This window comes from Budorcas taxicolor, chromosome X (genome assembly GCF_023091745.1).
Source record: "Budorcas taxicolor isolate Tak-1 chromosome X, Takin1.1, whole genome shotgun sequence".
In the NCBI taxonomy this organism is placed as follows: Eukaryota; Metazoa; Chordata; class Mammalia; order Artiodactyla; family Bovidae; genus Budorcas; species Budorcas taxicolor.
In genome coordinates this window covers 123,083,398-123,102,811 of record NC_068935.1, presented here as the reverse complement: position 1 = coordinate 123,102,811, position 19,414 = coordinate 123,083,398, and the positions used below count along the sequence as shown (strand labels likewise).

The 19,414-nt window shown below is 44.0% G+C and overlaps 1 protein-coding gene across 1 annotated transcript in view; it reads right to left on the bottom strand.

Annotated features, from left to right (window-relative positions):
- Positions 1–11,134: 11,134 nt before the first annotated feature.
- The window catches only part of SMPX (small muscle protein X-linked), a 49,948-nt gene continuing 41,668 nt past the window's right edge, over positions 11,135–19,414 (bottom strand). The window contains exon 5 of the mRNA XM_052662889.1: positions 11,135–11,541. The gene's annotated coding sequence lies outside the window, so the exon portion shown is untranslated. The remainder of the gene's footprint in view (positions 11,542–19,414) is intronic.

Below are 19,414 nucleotides of genomic sequence, written 5' to 3'. Positions count from 1 at the left end.
AGTACTTGGATGCAATCTCAAAAATGACGGAATGATCTCTGTTCGTTTCCAAGGCAAACCATTCAATATCACGGTAATCCTAGTCTATGCCCCAACCAGTAACGCTGAAGAAGCTGAAGTTGAACAGTTCTATGAAGACCTACAAGACCTTTTAGAACTAACACCCAAAAAAGATGTCCTTTTCATTACAGGGGACTGGAATGCAAAAGTAGGAAGTCAGGAAACACCTGGAGTAACAGGCAAATTTGGCCCTGGAATACAGAATGAAGCAGGGCAAAGGCTAATAGAGTTTTGCCAAGGGAACGCACTGGTCATAGCAAACACCGTCTTCCAACAACACAAGAGAAGACTCTACACATAGACATCACCAGATGGTCAACACCAAAGTCAGATTGATTATATTCTTTGCAGCCAAAGGTGGAGAAGCTTATACAGTCAGTAAAAACAAGACTGGGAGCTGACTGTGGCTCAGATCATGAACTCCTTATTGCCAAATTCAGACTTAAATTGAAGAAAGTAGGGAAAACCACTAGACCATTCAGGTATGACCTAAATCAAATCCCTTATGATTATACAGTGGAAGTGAGAAATAGATTTAAGGGACTAGATCTGATAGAGAGCCTGATGAACTATGGACGGAGTTTCGTGACATTGTACAGGAGACAGGGATCAAGACCATCCCCATGGAAAAGAAATACAAAAAAGCAAAATGTCTGTCCAGGGAGGTCTTACAAATAGCTGTGAAAAGAGAAGCGAAAAGCAAAGGAGAAAAGGAAAGATATAGGCATCTGAATGCAGAGTTCCAAAGAAGAGCAAGGAGAGATAAGAAAGCCTTTCTCAGTGATCAATGCAAAGAAATAGAGGAAAACAACAGAATGGGAAAGACTAGAGATCTCTTCAAGAAAATTAGAGATACCAAGGGAACATTTCATGCAAAGATGGGCTCGATAAGGACAGAAATGGTACGGACCTAATAGAAGCAGAAGATATTAAGAAGAGGTGGCAAGAATACAAGAAGAACTGTACAAAAAAGATCTTCATGACCCAGATAATCACGATGGTGTGATCACTCGCCTAGAGCCAGACATCCTGGAATGTGAAGTCAAGTGGGCCTTAGAAAGCATCACTACGAACAAAGTTAGTGGAGGTGATGGAATTCCAGTTGAGCTATTTCAAATCCTGGAAGTTGATGCTGTGAAAGTGCTGCACTCAATATGCCAGCAAATTTGGAAAACTCAGCAGTGGCCACAGGACTGGAAAAGGTCAGTCTTCATTCCAATCCCAAAGAAAGGCAATGCCAAAGAATGTTCAAACTCCTCACAATTGCACTCATCTCACACGCTAGTAAAGTAATGCTCAAAGTTATCCAAGCCAGGCTTGGATGAAAGTAATGCTCAAAATTCTCCAAGCCAACCTCTTGATGAAAGTGAAAGAGGAGAGTGAAAAAGTTGGCTTAAAGCTCAACATTCAGAAAACTAAGGTCATGGCATCTGGTCCCATCACTTCATGGGTAATATATGGGGAAACAGTGGAAACAGTGTCAGACTTTATTTTGAGGGGCTCCAAAATCACTGCAGATGGTGATTGCAGCCATGAAATTAAAAGATGGTCACTCCTTGGAAGGAGAGTTATGACCAACCTAGATAGCATATTCAAAAGCAGAGACATTACTTTGCCTACTAGGTCCATCTAGTCAAGGCTATGGTTTTTCCAGTAGTCATGTATGGGTGTGAGAGTTGGACTATAAAGAAAGCTGAGCGCCAAAGAATTGATGCTTTTGAACTGTGGTGTTAGAGAAGACTCTTGAGAGTCCCTTGGACTGCAAGGAGATCCAACCAGTCCATTCTAAAGGAGATCAGTCCTGGGTGTTCTTTGGAAGGACTGATGCTAAAGCTGAAACTCCAATACTTTGGCCACCTCATGCAAAGAGTTGACTCATTGGAAAAGACTCTGATGCTGGGAGGGATTGGGGGCAGGAGGAGAAGGGGACGACAGAGGATGAGATGGCTGGATGGCATCACTGACTAGATGGGCATGAGTTTGGGTGAACTCCGGGAGTTGGTGATGGACAGGGAGGCCTGGCGTGCTGCGGTTCATGGGGTCACAAAGAGTTGGACTCGACTTAGTGACTGAACTGATATCACTATAGATAGATACTTCCCTGGCTTTATGGCTGTAACATTATGATGAAAATGTAGTTTGAAAAATATAGGGGGGTGGGGGTATTTGTGAAATTGATATAAGATGCCCTGTAGAATTTCTAGTTGTTAATTTATTTTCATCATCAGTAATGTTTCAAAATGGTTACCCTTGTAGGAAAAGAAACAAGGACGCAACTTACCTATCCAGAAGATGTTTTCCCCTTCATTTGTTAAGAGAAAATACCAGGAATAATTCACTTCCTGAATCAATGTTGTATATTTAGCTGGTGACATCTTCAATAGAAAATGTTTGTGGTCTACAGTAAGAATTTCATTTTTGTCCTTTTGTACATAGAAGCTCTAACAGGGCCCGTGCCTCACCCGTATCCTACTGGCTCCCACATTTCATTGCATGACCCAGCTTCCAGCCCGCCAGTCACCACGTTCCTTGGTAGTGGGGAGAGTGCTTCCCCCATCTGCAAACGGTACTTTGCCAGCTGGTGGTTAGTTGTTCTTTGTTGTTCAGTCATAAGTCATGTCCAGCTCTTTATGACCCCATGGGCTGCAGTACACCAGGTTTCCCTGTCTTTCACTATCACCTGGAGTTTGCTCTAACTCACATCCTTTGTGTCTATGATGCCATCCAACCACCAACAGGCAGCTCTCCATCAGTGATGGATGGGAAGTGACATATAAATATCCCAGCTCTCTCACTCGAGCTCAGACCACTCTGGAGCATGTGTTCTATTCAGACTCCCAGAGCTTCCCCATCGCTGGGTAAGCTCCAGTTACCCATCGTTAGACTAGCTTCACCACTTCTTCAGCTGCCTCTCCTGCCTTATTTATTTCATCTTCCCAGCCCCTGCTGATTTCCTTCCCTACCCAAATGAGCTTGTTGTTGTTGTTATTTAGTCGCATGCAACTCTTTTGTGACCCCAGGGACCATAACCCCTCAGGCTCCTCTGTCTATGGGATTTCCCAGACAAGAATACTGGAGTGGGTTGCCATTTCCTTCTCCAGGGGATCTTCCCCACTCAGGGATCAAACCTGCATCTCTTGTGTTGGCAAGTGGATTCTTTACCACTGAGCCATCAGGGAAGCCCACCAAAAAAAGCTCCCTTTACTTAAATCCTTGTCCCAGAGTCTGCTTCTGGGAAAATTAAAACACACACACACACACACACACACACACACACAGAAGCAAACAAAAAAGATATGTTTCTTGCTGTGCTTATTGCCCTTGAGGAATCTGGATTTTGGGGGATTTAAATTAAATCTAAATGAAGCATGACTTAAATCATTAGATAGGTAGATTCATTTTAAGTCATTGTTGGTAATTTTTTCCCTATACTTTTTCTCTCCGTATACTCATCAAATATGGCCCTTGTCAATGTCATCCTTAAACCATATTCATCAAAACTGTGGAAGCGTCTGAGTGAAGGAAGGGACTCCACACTGCAGTACTGTTTCCTCCCACAGGGCCTGGCCCTGTACTGGATGGAGGCTCGTTGCTTATTAATTGGGTTGTAGGTTTTATTTTGAAAACATATGCAGCATTTTAAGTGACTGTTTCTCTTTCTGATAGAGCATCCAGGATTGAAATGCCAATCAGCCTGGGTTCAGAGACTAAGCTCTTAACGGTGCAAAAGCCTCGATACTTGCCCCTGAAAGCTAAAAGCAGGAGAAAAGCCTGCTTGGGAGCCACTCAGCGGGCTAGGGCTGAGTTAATCTTGCTAGAGTAAGGAGAGCAAATAAGGGATTAAGAAAGGACTGGGGCCTGAGTCACCTCAGGGCAGTTCCAGGTCACATGTGCATTTGAGACTATGTGACATTTAGATGTCTCAGGTCACCTCAAGCCAGATTATCTTTTAGTCCTTGCTTGGCTTTGCCACATACACTTGGAAGGTCTCACACATCCTCCTTAATACCCTTCAGAAGAAAATAGATGATGAGTGTTCGATTGTGCATGAAAGAGATCGGCTTCTGCTGCTCAGCCAGACCACAGAGAAGCCATGGAATCTTATTCCATGACCTTGGCTCTAAAGCGAGTACACTCAATCTCCCCTCCTTTCCCCTCTCTCCCTTTCTCATGTTTTCTCTCTCTCTCTCCCCCTTTACCTCCTACACACCTTTTTCTTTACTGCCTCTTATGCAGCAAGATAAGTTTGAAGTTTAAAAGCAGAGGTGCTCTGTCTTTGTTTGAGTGAGGTCATGATACCAGGGCCATGCCCCCCGGCCTCCCAGTCATTCTTCCCAGCTCCCACCTTTCTTGGACCCACTGACCTTGGGTCTGGGTCTCTGTTGAGTTCCTAGTACATCAACAATCAGGTCAAAGGCAATCAAGCTTCCAAAAGAGAAGGCAGTCATTCTGAAAATCTGAATCCCAGAACCACAGCTAGTGATTTCTGCTTATTGACTGGGATGAAAAGTTGGCACATAACCATGGTTCCGAGGATGGGAGACTGTTACATAACCATCCTTTGGCGGAGACAATGAGGTCACATGTTCGCCCATCTAATCACTGATCAGGGACATGTTTGATTGCAGATAATGTGCTCGCTGGCCCACAGCTTAATTACTGAATGTCTGAATCAACAAAGCTTTCAGATGTAGGTCTGGCCTAATGGTGCATCTATTAGAGACCATCGCCTCCACTCGGCCGCTAAACGAAAGGTCTGGGGGATACCAGGCCACTGCCAGTGCTGTGCCCAGTGACCTCTCATAAAAAAACATGCCAGTTCCCACGGTTTATTTTCCAGCCAGCAATAGGCATTATTGTTTAGATCCAGAGCTAAATGGAATGAAAGACTCCAGGGTGGCAGATACTGTAAAGCCTCTGGTGGAAGCATGCTCTCCAAGGAAATTAATGCCACAGTCATTTTGGTTTAGAATCTGCAGCTGGAGTCCAGTTATCCAGATGGGAAGATTCCAGAGCCACAGAAAGGGGAGAGATCCTTTCCCAAACTGGTGAAGAAAATATGTTGGGAGAAGTCTAGGGAAACAAGCAAGGAGTGAAGTAAAGTCACAATGTTGAATCTGTAGGTTGGTGGTCCCGGAAGTTCACCTGGATCTAACTACCGAGTTTGGAGTCTACCACTGGGTCTGTCAGGCTTCCCAGGTGGCTCAGAGGTAAAGAATCCGCCTGCTAATGCAGGAGATGCACGTTTGATCCTTGGGTCGGGAAGATCCCCTAGAAAACGAAATAACCCACTCCAGGATCCTTGCCTTGGAAATCCCATGGAGAGAGGAGCCTGGTGGGCTATAGTCTATGGGGTTGCAAAGAATCAGACACAGCTGAGAGACTAAGTATCCACGTATGAACTGGGTCTGTCATTTAGGGACATCTCTTATTTCCTCCTTGCGAATTCCCCACTGTGGGTGTGGGTGTGGGTGTGGTTTGCCTGGATTCCAAGTGGAGCACCTTGCCTCTCCCTCCTCAACCATTATCATCAACCATGATGCCTGCCTGGCAATGACTTTGAGATCTGGAAAATACTAGATTGGGGATGGGATGCTTGGGGAGTGTTTTGAGATTTAAAGAATCGTAGTCTATGCACAATTTTTATTAATCACTAGAGACGGCTATGCCTGTTTCCTTGCCTGCAAGTTTAAATAAATGCAACACACCATTTTCAAGAAATTATAATAAAGTTGGATTCCCCCAGATGATTTTAGAACACTAGGCAAAGGCCTAATTTCCAATACCGAGTAGAAATGTCCCTGGTGGGTGTCCAGCCCCATAGAAGTGGGTCAAGGAGGGTGAGAACTGCTGAGCCCCAAGATCTTTGTGTGTGTGTGGCTGGAGCCAGAAGACACAGTAGAAAGCAGAGCAAAACAAAGCTATAAATAAACCTCAAAACCTTCCCTGTTTTTGTTTTTTTTGGTTGTTTTTGTGGGGTTTTGTTTTGTTTTTGCCTAAAGCCTGCCATCAGCTGTGAGGCAGCGGGACTTGTGTAGGCTGGTGGATTGAATGTCGTATGTGAAATTCCTCCAGGACCCTTCCTCATCTAGTGCATCATAGAGTCCTAAGCAATATTAAGGAGCAGGAAAGGTTTGCAGAGAAGCCTAAAGCTTCTTCTGTTTGTTGAGAGCAGCTTGCCCACTGGGGTGAAATTCCACTTGTGCCTCCTCTCCCCATCCCTCTGCCCAACTCATGATCAGGTTTTCAAAATGACATTTTTGGAGCACAGACCACCTTTTGCTTTGCAGCTCAGCTGCAGGCATCTGAAGCCCAAGGGGAGAGTCCCCATTCCCCCTAGAATCTGCTTCTTGACGGTATCCTCACTGAACGAGGGGAAAAGCAGGTCATAAAAAAAGAGCCCTGTTATCTCCTAGTGTGCGCGCTCCTAATCTGGTATGGCACTGAATTATTTGCACCAAAGTCAGATGTTACAGGAGTTCTTTTCTCCTGCAATAAAGAGGCATAGGGTTGAGGGTTATGAGGCCAAGTGCAGCCCAGAATCTGAAAACGATTAGTTAATCGAGGTTGTTTTTCTTTCTTTGAAAAACACCTTTTAGGTGAAGGTGTTGTTATGGCTGTGATCTTATTTTCCAACTGAATCCCATCTTTTGTAATCAGCACATACATTTTTTTGACAAGTTTGGTCATTTGCTTAGAGGAAAAAAAATGAACTCAGTATATGACCTCAAAAGGTTTTCTTTGCTCAGCAATGTGCTGGCAACTGGTGTTACCCTGAGTAGGTCGCACCATGCATAGCTTGTTGACTGAATACACAATCGCATCCAAACATTGGGGCAATATATCATCTCCTTTGGAGGAGCACAGCAATTTCAGTGATGTTGTGTGAGGCAAGGAACTAGCAGTGGGCCACATTGATGCATATATTCAGCAGCAGGTTAAAATCCCAAGGGAGCATCAGTTACCAAGTTAAATGAAGTTTCTTTTTCAAGCTGAAGATTGCGAAGCAGTGGGATAATGCCACATGCCTTCGAAGGAAACTAGTGTTAATTGATCAACCTGTGGTCCTTGAAACCCAATAAGCTCTGTTCTCATTCTGCCTGAACTTTTCCATGTCTTATCTTGCAGCGGGGAACCTAATTCTACATCAGCCCAAGAATGTAAGAGAGGGCATGTCATAGGATGGCAAGGCCACATCAGTGGCACTCCTTCTAGGGACCTAATCCTAACAAGAGGCTTCGTGTAAATCCTCTAACTACTCTAGTTCAAAATGAGGGATTTGTTTGGGTAATTATCATGCCCCATGCCCTGGCTGCTGCTGCTGCTAACTCGCGTCAGTCGTGTCTGACTCTGTGCGACCCCATAGACGGCAGCCCACCAGGCTCTGCTATCCCTGGGATTCTCCAGGCAAGAACACTGGAGTGGGTTGCCATTTCCTTCTCCATGCCCTGGACCTCACTTTAAAAATTCTGCTGTGTCGTTCAGCTACTCAGGAAGTAACCTTGGAAGCTAAGCTAATTACCCTCCAATCTGTTCTCTCAAAATGTAGAAATCATAAAAAGTGAGGGCTTAAGATGATTCCAGAGAGCCTCACTTGATCCAGATGGCTTCCGCTCCAGAGAGAGGAGCTTTTCAGGTGTCCCACGTGGTCCCAGACCCTGCAGGGGCCTTCTTCTCTCACTCAGCCTTGAGCACAGAACACAGATATCCCATTGGGGAGGGGAGGGGCAGTGGGGGGAGACGCAAGCGGATGTTCTAGGTGCAGATGTGTGTCCCCCCACCTCACCCACAGTGGGCAGCCAGCTGAGATGGATGAAGGGACTGTATTTTCCCCTCAGACATCCTCACCTGTCAACAGAATTGCTCACTGTTGGACCATTTAGAGCACAGGCACTAAAATCGCCATTGTCCCTACAAAAGAAAGTGAACGTGTCAGTTACTCAGTCATGTCCAACTCTGTGCAACCCCATGGACTGTAACCCACCAGGCTCGTGTGTCCATGGAATTTTCCAGGCAAGAACAGTGGAGTGTGTTGCCATTTCCTTCTCCTGGGGATCTTCCTGACCCAGGAATTAAACCTGGGTCTCCTGCATGGCAGACAGATTTTTTTAGCTTCTGAGCCACCAGGGAAACCCCTATGCTTGCTTTTAATTCCTCGAAACAGTATTGTTTCTCTCTCTTCTAATAAATCTTCAACTGCTTGTATCAATACCTTGTTCCACCCCCGTGGATAGGTTGCATAATAAGCATTTGTTTACAAACCTGTAAGATAAATAATCACACTGTTTCAATGTGATGTATGAGTTTTTAAAGAGCCATTTAGCATGATACATGTGAGTTTTTTAAATTATAACTTCACTGAAAATAAAATCTGTCTTTCCCTAGATTATATGTACTGTCCAATGACTGATAGACTGTGGAACTTGCTAGATCCCATAGAGTGAATTTGAGTCTTAACAAAATAAAATACCCATTAAGTGAAAAACTAAACAAATACATTGAATATGCCTAATGACTCCAGTCTGTGTTATGCTGCAGATTTGAGTTGGGAAACCTCATTAAAATATGAAGGTGGCTTTTATCACATTAAACCTGAATTTAATTTTGAAACTGAACATGGATCATTTATTAATATATATAAACAAACTATTTCAAATCCTAAAAGATGATGTTGTGAAAATGCTGCACTCAATATGCCAGCAAATTTGGAAAACTCAGCAGTGGCCACAGGACTGGAAAAGGTCAGTTTTCATTCCAATCCCAAAGAAAAGCAATGCCAAAGAATGTTCAAACTCCTCACAATTGTACTCATCTCACACGCTAGTAAAGTAAAGCTCAAAATTCTCCAAGCCAGTCTTCAACAGTATGCGAACTGAAAACTTCCAGATGTTTAAGCTGGATTTAGAAAAGGCAGAGGAACCAGAGATCAAATTGCCAACATCTGTTGGATCATAGAAAAAGCAAGAGAGTTCCATAAAAACATCTATTTCTGCTTTATTGAGTATGCCAAAGTCTTTGTGTGGATCACAATAAACCGTGGAATATTCTTCAAGAGATGGGAATACCAGACCACCTTACCTGCCTCCTGAGAAATCTACATGCAAGTCAAAAAGCAACAGTTAAAACCAAACATGAAACAGCAGACTGGTTCCAAATTGGGAAAGGAGTATGTCAAGGCTGTATATTGTCACTCTGCTTATTTAACTTCTATGCGGAGTACATCATGAGAAATGCTGGGCTGGATGAAGCATAAGCTGGAATCAAGATTGCTGGGAGAAATATCAATAACCTCAGATATGCAGATGACACCACCCTTATGGCAGAAAGCAAAGAAGAATTAAAGAGCCTTTTGATGAAAGTGAGAGTGAAAAAGTTGGCTTAAAACTCAACATTCAAAAAATTAAGATCATGGCATCTGGTCCCATCGCTTCATGGCAAATAGATGGGATAACAATGGAAACAGTGACACACTTTATTTCCTTGGGCTCCAAAATCACTGCAGATGGTGACTGCAGCCATGAAATTAAAAGATGCTTGCTCCTTGGAAGAAAAGTTATGACCAACCTAGACAACATATTAAAAAGCAGAGACATTACTTTGCCAACAAAGGTCTGTCTAGTCAAAGCTATGGTTTTTCCAGTGGTCATGTATGGATGTGAGAGTTGGACTATAAAGTAAGCTGAGCACCGAAGAATTGATGCTTTTGAACTGTGGTGTTGGAGAAGACTCTTGAGAGTCCTTTGGACTGCAAGGAGATTCAACCAGTCCCTCCTAAAGGAAATCAGTCCTGAATATTCATTGGAAGCACTGATGCTGAAGCTGAAACTTCAATACTTCAGCCACCTGCTGAGAAGAACTGACTCGTTGGAAAAGACCCTGATGCTGGGAAAGATTGAAGGCAGGAGGAGGAGGGGACAACAGAGAATGAGATGGTTGGATGACATCACCGACTCGATGGACACAAATTTGAGCAGGCTCCGGGAGTTGGTGATGGACAGGGAAGCCTAGTGTACTGCAGCCCACGGGGTTGCAAAGAGTCAGACATGACTGAGCGATTGAACTAACTGATAAACAAAGGGAAAACTGAGATACAGTTTGTAACTCTACCCAACTATCCTGATTAGGAAGGTGTGAAATGTTCTGCAGATGATGAGCTGGTGTATTTTGTTCTGCTTGATATTCCCCGCCCTGTATGACTACAGTAAATTTAGATCATCAGACTAAGCCACAGGCCAGTGAGATATCTGGGACCTACGACCAGATAGATGGGCGCCCCTTCAGGAAAACCTAAACTCATCATGCACCGCCTTAATCTGCAGCCAGTCACATGGGTGCAATGGTAGTCCTGCTTTTGGAAACCAATCTTGATGAGACAGAAAAGCTAAGGACCAATTTACGGTTGGAATGTTTAAAAAGACATCCAACATTTTTTAAAGAGCAGGAAGTGAAGCGAGGAAAAATGTCATGGTGTTGGGGTGTCTGCATACCGAGTAGATGACATACTTATCTCTGAAACAGTGTGAGCTCAAGGACGTGGTCCCTGTGGTCCTCATGTGTACTGTGAAGTTACAGGGATAGCTGAGAAGCTCAGCAGATGCTAGCAGGGCGTGACTGATTCTTCTTGGTTTGTGATTGTTTCGTAGAGACTCCATCTTAGCAGCAGGAGACTCATTTCATCTTCTTTGGACAGCTAAGTTATGAGCAGGCTCTCGCTTTCATTCTCATCTCTCAGCTTTACTTTATTGTGCCTTATAATGGACTCTACTCCATCTGGGCAAAGAGAATTTCTTAGCTTCTATGGAGGTAAAATATACTCACCATAAAAGTTGTCCTTGAAGCAGGAATGTCAGCGATGCCCAGTTCCTCAGGCAATATTTAACTTCTTTTGCAATGATCAGTCAGCCATAGTTTTACCTGTGGTACCCAGTAATTCAGAATAAGAAGCTCCCATTTAGGCGGTGTGGGATTTGATTGGTGCTCACATCTGGTTTCTCTCCATGTTGGGGAATATGTAGCTATCTGAACATAGGAAAATTAATGTAGTCTAGAGTCACATTTTACATTTACTCAAATATTTATTTGAACTCATAAAAAGTTTATTGATATAATTTAGAAGGTGAAGAACTCAAATACATTCCAAATATTGACCAAAATAGTGTGGGAAGGAGCTTAGAGAACTTTCCATCAAAATCATTGTTATGCATATCACTGTATCCTTCTCCATAAAATCATATCCCTTCTCAAAACCACACCCTCCAAGTGGTGAATTCTGGAGCTGATTTGCTCTGCAAGTTGCCAAACGTGAAAATAAAGTAAGTAGTGCAGCCGACTAGAAGGAAGAGATATAAATGTACAAACAGGACATTTCTGCTAGAGTCTTAGGCATTCAGGAGGTACAGAATCTTCATACAAATATATAAAACTTTTTAGTGAGCCATTTTTGTTTGAATCCATTCTCTTACTCAATTCTTCACATCAAGCCTGCAAAGGAAAAAGCAAAGGACCTATTAGTGCCCGTGAGATATTTTTAGGGACAGCTTGTAAATCAATATGATAGGGACAGGTCAAAATTGAAAACCTCATTTTCACTTGAAAACTTTACCTCTTGAGCCCATGAAGGTAAAGTGAACTATGAATAGAAGCTGTGACCATCAGTTCTGGCTCTAGGGATCTGAGTGATTCCAAACTAAATGAAGATGACTTCCTTCTGAAGCTCTAGAGTATAAAGTCGACATTAGATCCATCCTCATTGTCCTGTAACTTTTTAGTTTCCTATCATCGTGAGGAGGATGGGATTCCTCATGCCTGAGCTTGGCCACGTGACTTGCTTCAGTCAAGAGAATGACACAGAAGTGCGCTGGTTCTGAGCCTGCTTCTTGAGAGGGATCACATGTTTTGATTTGCTCTCTTGCACATCTGCCATTGCCACCAGGAGGGTGTGCCCAGGCCCCCTGCTGGTCCCCAGTGAAGGATGGGCAACATGAGCACAGCCCTCAGCTCACACCAATACCCAGCCTAGGTCAGCTGAGCCACAGACACATGAGCCAGAGTAATAAATGCTTTTGTTTTAGGCCAGGGGTCCCCAACCCCCAGGATTTAATGCCTGATGAGCCTGAGGTGGAGCTGATGAAATATATAATTGAAATAAAGTGCACAATCAATGTAATGCACGTGAATCATCCCCAAACCTTCCCCGCACCCCTGATCTGTGGAAAAACTCTCTTCCACGAAACCGGTCCATGGTGCCAGAAAGGTGGGGGACCTCTGGTTTAAGCCATTAGATTCAGAGATGGTTGGTGACGCAGCCATAGCTAACTGCTACAATGCCCTTTCTCTTAAAGGCACTTGCAGTGCCAGGATGGTTGAACATTATTCACCCCTTTGTTTTCCATTATTCTCTGCTGCCATTTCTTACATGTTTCACTTACGTGGATAGGCTGAATCTTTTCTAAGAAATAGAATCTTTAGAGTTTTATTCTGTTTTTCTTTTTTTCTTTTCTTTTTTGGCCAGTGGCTGTAGGAGGATCACCCCGCCCCTACTACACCTGCTGTGGCAGTCACTATGGCTTGGCTCTCTCCGTGTCCATTCACAATCCCCTTCTCCTTTGCTTTTCCCTGCTACAAAGACTGGTGGCCAAATACTCCCTTTCTCGGTCTCTCTTATAGCTTGGGGCAGCTGTGGCACCCAGCTGTGGCCAGTGAACCCCAAGGAGAATTCTGCAGCAGAGGTCTTTTAGAAAGCTTTGCTTTCCTGTGTATTTCTGTAGAGATGACAGAGCCCGTGGCATCATTTTAACATTTATGTAGTGTGGCCGTGATGCAGGTTGTATTATACTCATTGTTGGGATGAAACACCTAGAAGTTCAAAGCGGCAAATGAGTAGCTCAAAGTTTCATAGCTGTTAAAGAGAAAAGCTGGGGTTTGAATTCCAATGTCCTGGCTCTGGGCCCCTTTCACTCCTTTAAAGGGAAGGTTTGGATGGTTCTTGAACTGGAGGGGAAGGTAGGAACACGTCATTGACTACAGAACTGAAAATGGTACTCCCACTGTCTCCTGTATTTTTTATTATAGCATTTATTTCCTTTTCATATAAACTCAGTTTTCAGTGTAGGTCACTTACCAGGAAAAAGCAAAATGCTTCCTCTTTCCCAGTCCATGATTTCCTGACTGAAATGCACTTTGTTGACCAGCAGCTTCCCAGGGTCACCTGGGGTCCCCCATGCCAGTCTGGGTCTCCCTTGCACACCCTGCATGGGTTTGTTGCCACTTACTGCTCACATAACATGATTCAAGCCTTCAGGCCTTTCCTTCTTAACTGAAGTTAAGTGGCTAATAACTCTTAACTGAAGTCCCCCCACTCCCGAATGGCTCTCCACGTCATAGGCTGCATTGCAATGAGCTGCCTATACATCCTCTCTCTCCCCTCGTCTCATTCCCGCCATAGCCATCCTGTAGGCTGTGACCTTCTGAAGGACAAGTCTTTCCACACCCTTGCCTTTCCTGGCACCTGACACAAAGCAGAAGCCTAGGGACCAGCAAGTTGGCGTGCTGGAGGGCTGGGAGCAGGAGAAGAAGTGGCACTGGAATGCTTGTGAGGCCACAGGAGTGGGCGAGGGGCCGCAGAGGCAGGACACCAGCAGTGCCGATGGGCTGCACTGTGCCCTCACTGTGCTGGCTCATCTGTCCTGGGCCCCAGTCATAGCTCCATCAGGGCCAGTGTGTGCCCAAGCCACGTTGCTGCTGCGGCCACTGTGCTCGGTGACATATGGCCAGTCTCTCTGGCCAAGGGAGAGGCCCATCACAAGCTGCCCTTGAAACCGAGGCATTCATCCCTTGAGCTTCTCTGAGCAGCATGGAAAGGGTGATGATTCATAGCAAATTGTCACTGAAGCTTGTTCTATGAGGTGACATTTCTCTCCAACAAGTGTCCAGACTATAAAGCCTCATCTGCAGCCATTTCTGTGACAGGCTTAAGATGGACTTTGACCCCCACACATCTGTCTCACGGGGCTAGAATTATAGCTATCCTGAGAAATAGAGGATGAGCCATTTGCAGCGATCCTTCAGCACCTGTTGTCTTAAAAGCCCTAAGATGCCCCTCATGACTGGGTTCAGCTTGTGGACATCTCTGACTTTAAGACAGTTTTGGAAACATAAGGAAACCTTGACGCAGTTTGCCCAGACCACCGTGGCCACTGAGATTTAAGAAAAGCAAACTGCTTCATAAGGGGATGCAGGAATCACTGACTTGACAGTCACCTCATCTCATCTACAAAGTGAGCCTGGATCTTCCCTGTAGAAGGAGCTGGCAGGAGGCAGCGGATGGAGCAGAAGAGTCACTGGAGTTATTCTGCAGACCACCCTGCCTTCCCTCAGCTTCTGCTCTCCTTCCCTGGCCCCAGTAGAATCTGAGAGGGCCCAGCGGCCCTGGACACAGGACACTGCTGATGGCCAAGGTCACAACGGTCCTTCCAGGAGTGCAGGGCCCCCAGAGGACCAGTGTCTCCATCCTTGGCCTGGTGAGACTCTGAGTGTTCTCAGAATGCCTTTATGTGACCAGAATCCAAGAATTCAGAGACCTGGGTCAGGGCTCACATTTAAAATTGAGAACAATGGGAAGGGATCCAGAGCTAAAATTGCCCCTCTTGTAAAGCACACTTGTTTGTCGGGGTGCTGGAATGCAAGGGTGTTGGGCGGTATCCCGGGCCACACTGCTTTGCCGCCTAGACAACAGCTGTCAGCTATTCTCCTGTGTCCCGTTCTCCTGTCAGGGACATGGGTGAGAACAATGGGGAATGCAAGTCACCCTGTGGGAAATGTCACTCTCCAGCTACCCAGCATCCCTTTTCTACCCTAAGCAAAAAAAGTTCACACTGAGAAAGGCACACCTTGGCTGTGGCAGGGGTGATACCCCAGACAGCTCCCATGTGTCAGCCTAAGTCCAGGCTGAGGGCATGTGATGTTTACGCCTTGCCATGACCCATTTATAGCTGTGTTACTCATACTTGCCACGGCCCCACATACATCATTTAGGAAATGGAGTCCACTCAACACTACTCTGCATTTGGTCCTTTACCCAGACACCTGGGGGCGGTGCAATGATAACTTCCTCCTGCGTGGTGCTAAATCATAGAGCCATAAACACAGCGACACTCAAATGTCGTCGAGAGAAAGGCCATGCCTCGTGTTCCATCCAGTTCCGTATGGAGTGGCCTACCAGGCTCCCAGAGCATGCTGGTTGGAGCTTTGGAGTTTGTTAGAGGGCATTGGTGGAGTCCTCTAGACTTTACAAAGCACGTCATGTGCGTTGCCCCACGTGACCATCATGACCACACAGAGATGAAGCGGTGCCAGCTACAAACACAATTCTTAGTGCAGCTCCACACCAAGGTCAGGGGCAAAGGAAGCACACTGTGTGAAACTGCGCCAGGGTCACTCCAAACCCAGAACTTTATCTCCACCAGCCACTCAAAGTAAAAGAAACAAAACTCTAGGTAAAAACTTTTTGCTTAAACTGCAAAATAGCCACGCCAATTGGCTTTGGTACGTCATGAAGCCTTTGGTGGCTATAGTAAAAACTGAAATGTTTCTACTAATTACTAGTTAAAAAAAAAGGGGGGGGTGAGAAAGACACAAAGAGCAGGACATTTGGGGATTTGGGGGTTATGATTCTACACCTAAAATCCAGTCAAGCAGTGTTACATGCTGGGTGTGAAGAATTTGAGTGATGCTAAGAAGGCAAATTACATGTCCAGGTCAAATTCATTAAAAATAAGTTCAAAAAGGTTTGTTTTTTTTAATCCTATTGTACTGAGAGTTTGTTGGCTTCGATATCAAGTCAGGAACTGGCAGCTGAGATGATATTGAACTTGTTGGTAGAGATCTTTGTGGAATCAGGGGCATAATCCAAGACTAGTTACCACTGGTGGCTCCTGGCTTTGCGGTCAGTGTCTCCATGTGTCAGAGCACAGACCTCCCTGTTTCTAAAGGGGCCACAGATTTTACTGGAAAAACACTGGCCCAAGACTTCCAAGTAAAGCAGGGATCAGTAATGCACAGAGGAAGACAAAGTGATGAAAAAGTCGAGTAGATTGCCGTCTTAAGAGGTTCTCAAGTTTCCAAAGATGGCCAAACCTTCTATGTTGTTTAGGCCTGACCGTTTGAGACCTAGGGACAATGGCACTTTCTTCAGAAATACCCAATATCCTCTTTGAACTGTCTGGCATGGTCTCTGGCAGGCAGAGGTCCTGGGACATCCAAATGGAAAAGCAATTTCTTGACATAAAGTTAACAGAACATATGAAATAAATGTACGCCTCCCTCACTCTCTCCAGTAAAGCATCCTGGGAAGCACACTGTCATGGAGATCCCCTTAGAGCTCACTGACATTTTGTTTGTTTTGTTTGTTTTTATAGTAACGATCGTAGTGAGTGGTCCATAGTCTGAGTATTAAATTTAAAAACCTGGATATTGGTACACCATCAAGCAAAGATATAGCTATAAAGCTTTGCAATCTTCCAAAATAGTAAACCTATTTTCAAAGATGGATTAAACTTGAGTTTTCTTATTCCTCCTCATTTTAGAAATTAGGAAATTAAACTCCAGAGGGCTTGAATCACTTGTCCAAGGTCACATAGCTAGTTAATGGCTGGTCCCAGATTAAATGCTTGTCCGGAGCTCCTAGCCCCTACAATCAGTCTGTACATGTTGATGGTATTAGAGGCACCACAAATGAATAGCTGATATATATGTGTACCTGTGGTGTAAAAATAATTTGACCGAACATTCTAGTACTTGTCCTAATGAATACCTAATAGTCATTTTTAAAAATATTTTGCCTTTTCTGAATTTAGTAGTGTTAATATTTTCATCGAGTAAAATGCACAAATCTTAAGTGAACAACTTAATGAATTTTTTCCATATGTATATACCCATGTATGGCTTTTATTTTTGTATAGCTCTTAAATACTACCATATATGCTAGTATATCATTAAGGTTTTGTTCATTTGTTTGAGAAATATTAGTTCCAAGAGACAATAAAGCAAGTTTCACCTTTGAAAGAAAGGGAAGGAAGGGAAAAAAAACTTTCCATGGTCAGAAAAATTGAGATTACTGGATCAAACACAGATAAACCATTTTCTTAGTGTTAGGGCACCTTGGAGCTTTAAATGTACAAATATATATTGTGCATATTGGGTATGAAGGCGATATCATGTAGCATTTCAGAATTTGATTACTGAATCATTTGTCCAGTTTTCTACTGTTTGTATTCTTTTTTTATTTATCACTCATTGTATCACAGATGGTGGCTTCCCTGTGGCTTAGACACTAAAGAATCTGCCTGCAAGGCAGGAAACGCAGGTTTGATCCCTGGGTCAGGAAGATCCCCTGGAGAAGGGAATGGCAACCCACTCCAGTATTCTTGCTTGGAGAATCCCATGGACAGAGGAGCCTGGCAGGCTACAGTCCATGGGGTCGCAAAGAGTCTGACACGACTGAGCGACTGACACTTTCACATCACAGATAGTATGTGTACTATTCCATCAAGTGGGTATACAAGAGCTGACTTAACCATAATCCTATTATTGGACACTTAGGTTCTTAATGAAGTTTGCTGTCATAAGTAAACAAAACTTTTGCCACATATTCTCTTTAGGATGGCTTCCATCAAGGTCTAATTGGGTTGGAGGACGTAATAATCCACAATGGCTGGAACTTTTCTTCATTTACTGAGGCCCACACCCTCGTCGTCTAGGCTGGCATAGCACTTGCTCTACAGAAGACTATCTGTTGAGGGAATGAACAAGCCCCTGTTTCATGGTCATTTTCCCATTACTTTTGGTGAATATTACAAGTAACTTTTTTCATTGAATATCCCTTTAATTACTAATGAGGTTCTCATTTTCTCATGGCTTCTCTATTAATTCTGCATCTGCTTTTGTGAATTGTGAGTTCAGTTCCTTTATTTATCTATTAAGGTATTAATATTTTGCTTCCCAATTTACATGGGCTCTTTATACAATTGTACATTTCATGGGAAACAGTTTTCTTGATAGTGTTTGCCATTTATTTGGGTTTTCTTTTTCAAGTACAGAATTGTTTTTTAATTAGCAAGACTCTTTTTAAAATAATAATAAATAATAAAATAATTAGCAAGACTTTGAGGGATGTTTTGGTGACTCTTCTTTAAAAAGCTTTCCGAGCAAGCTTAAATGAATGCCTTCATTCCCTCCCCCCACCCTGAATCATTCCAACCATTAAAGTTATAGCCAAATCCTACCTTTTGAAGCCATTATCAAAGGTCCTTAATTTTATCACCTTAAAAGTGACAAGAGGTCAAAAAAAGAAGGATGTTCATGAAAAGAAAAGCATGGAGATATGGGGTCTTATTTAGAAGCTTTGGTAAATCACTCCCAAAGTTGGGGAGGGGTGAGTTTCTTTAAATCCCCCAGAACAGGAGCTCAAATTTGGCTGCACATTGGAATCACCTGGGGAGTTATTAAAAATTCCGAGGTCCAGGCTGCCCCACAACTATGACACCAGCATCTCTGGGGGTGGGATCTCCTGGGCCTCTGATGTGCAGCCAAGGTTGATAACCGCTGGCCTAGAAGCACTTCTCAGACTTTAATGTCCAGAGGAAGCACTTGAGGATCCTGTTAAGCTGCAGATTCTGACTCAGGAAACCTGGGGTGGGGGCCAAGGGCTGTCCATTTCTAGCAACCTCACAGGGGATGCTGTTGCTGTTGGTCCATGGGGCACACTTTGAAAATCAAGGGTCTTAAGCAGTAGTTCTCAGCGAAAGGGATGGCATTTTGCCCCTGGGGGACTAAGTGGTTGGAGAGGAGTATTGGAAGCAGTGAACTGAGTTAAAATCACAGAAAAAAGAAGGACCGGGGCAATCAGTGGATAACTGGACTCTAAGGAAAGAATAAATGAGAAGGAATCATAGACTAATAATGGGTCAAGAATTTTTAGGTCACTTTACAATGTTAATCTTAGGTGAAGGTTTGCATTCCTTTTTGAGACCACTTTCTGTGATCAGTTGATGTTTCTTTTGGAGGAGACTGTACTTAAACGGTCTTAGAGTTGGAAACCAGATGCCTGGTTTTATTTTGGTTACATTATATGCCAGAAAATGTATTAGGTTGGCACTGTGGACACACCAATGGGTAGGTTATACCCCTTCGTGGCACTGATCATCCAGAGGGAAAATCAGACAATAAAGTAAGTGATGGCGATCCATTCCTCCATGGTGACGGGTGCAGCCATGACGGGACCAACACAGAAAACTGTGGATGCTTTATCAGTTTAAGGGGCTATGGAAAGGCTTTTCCCAAATTGTATTTAAACTGA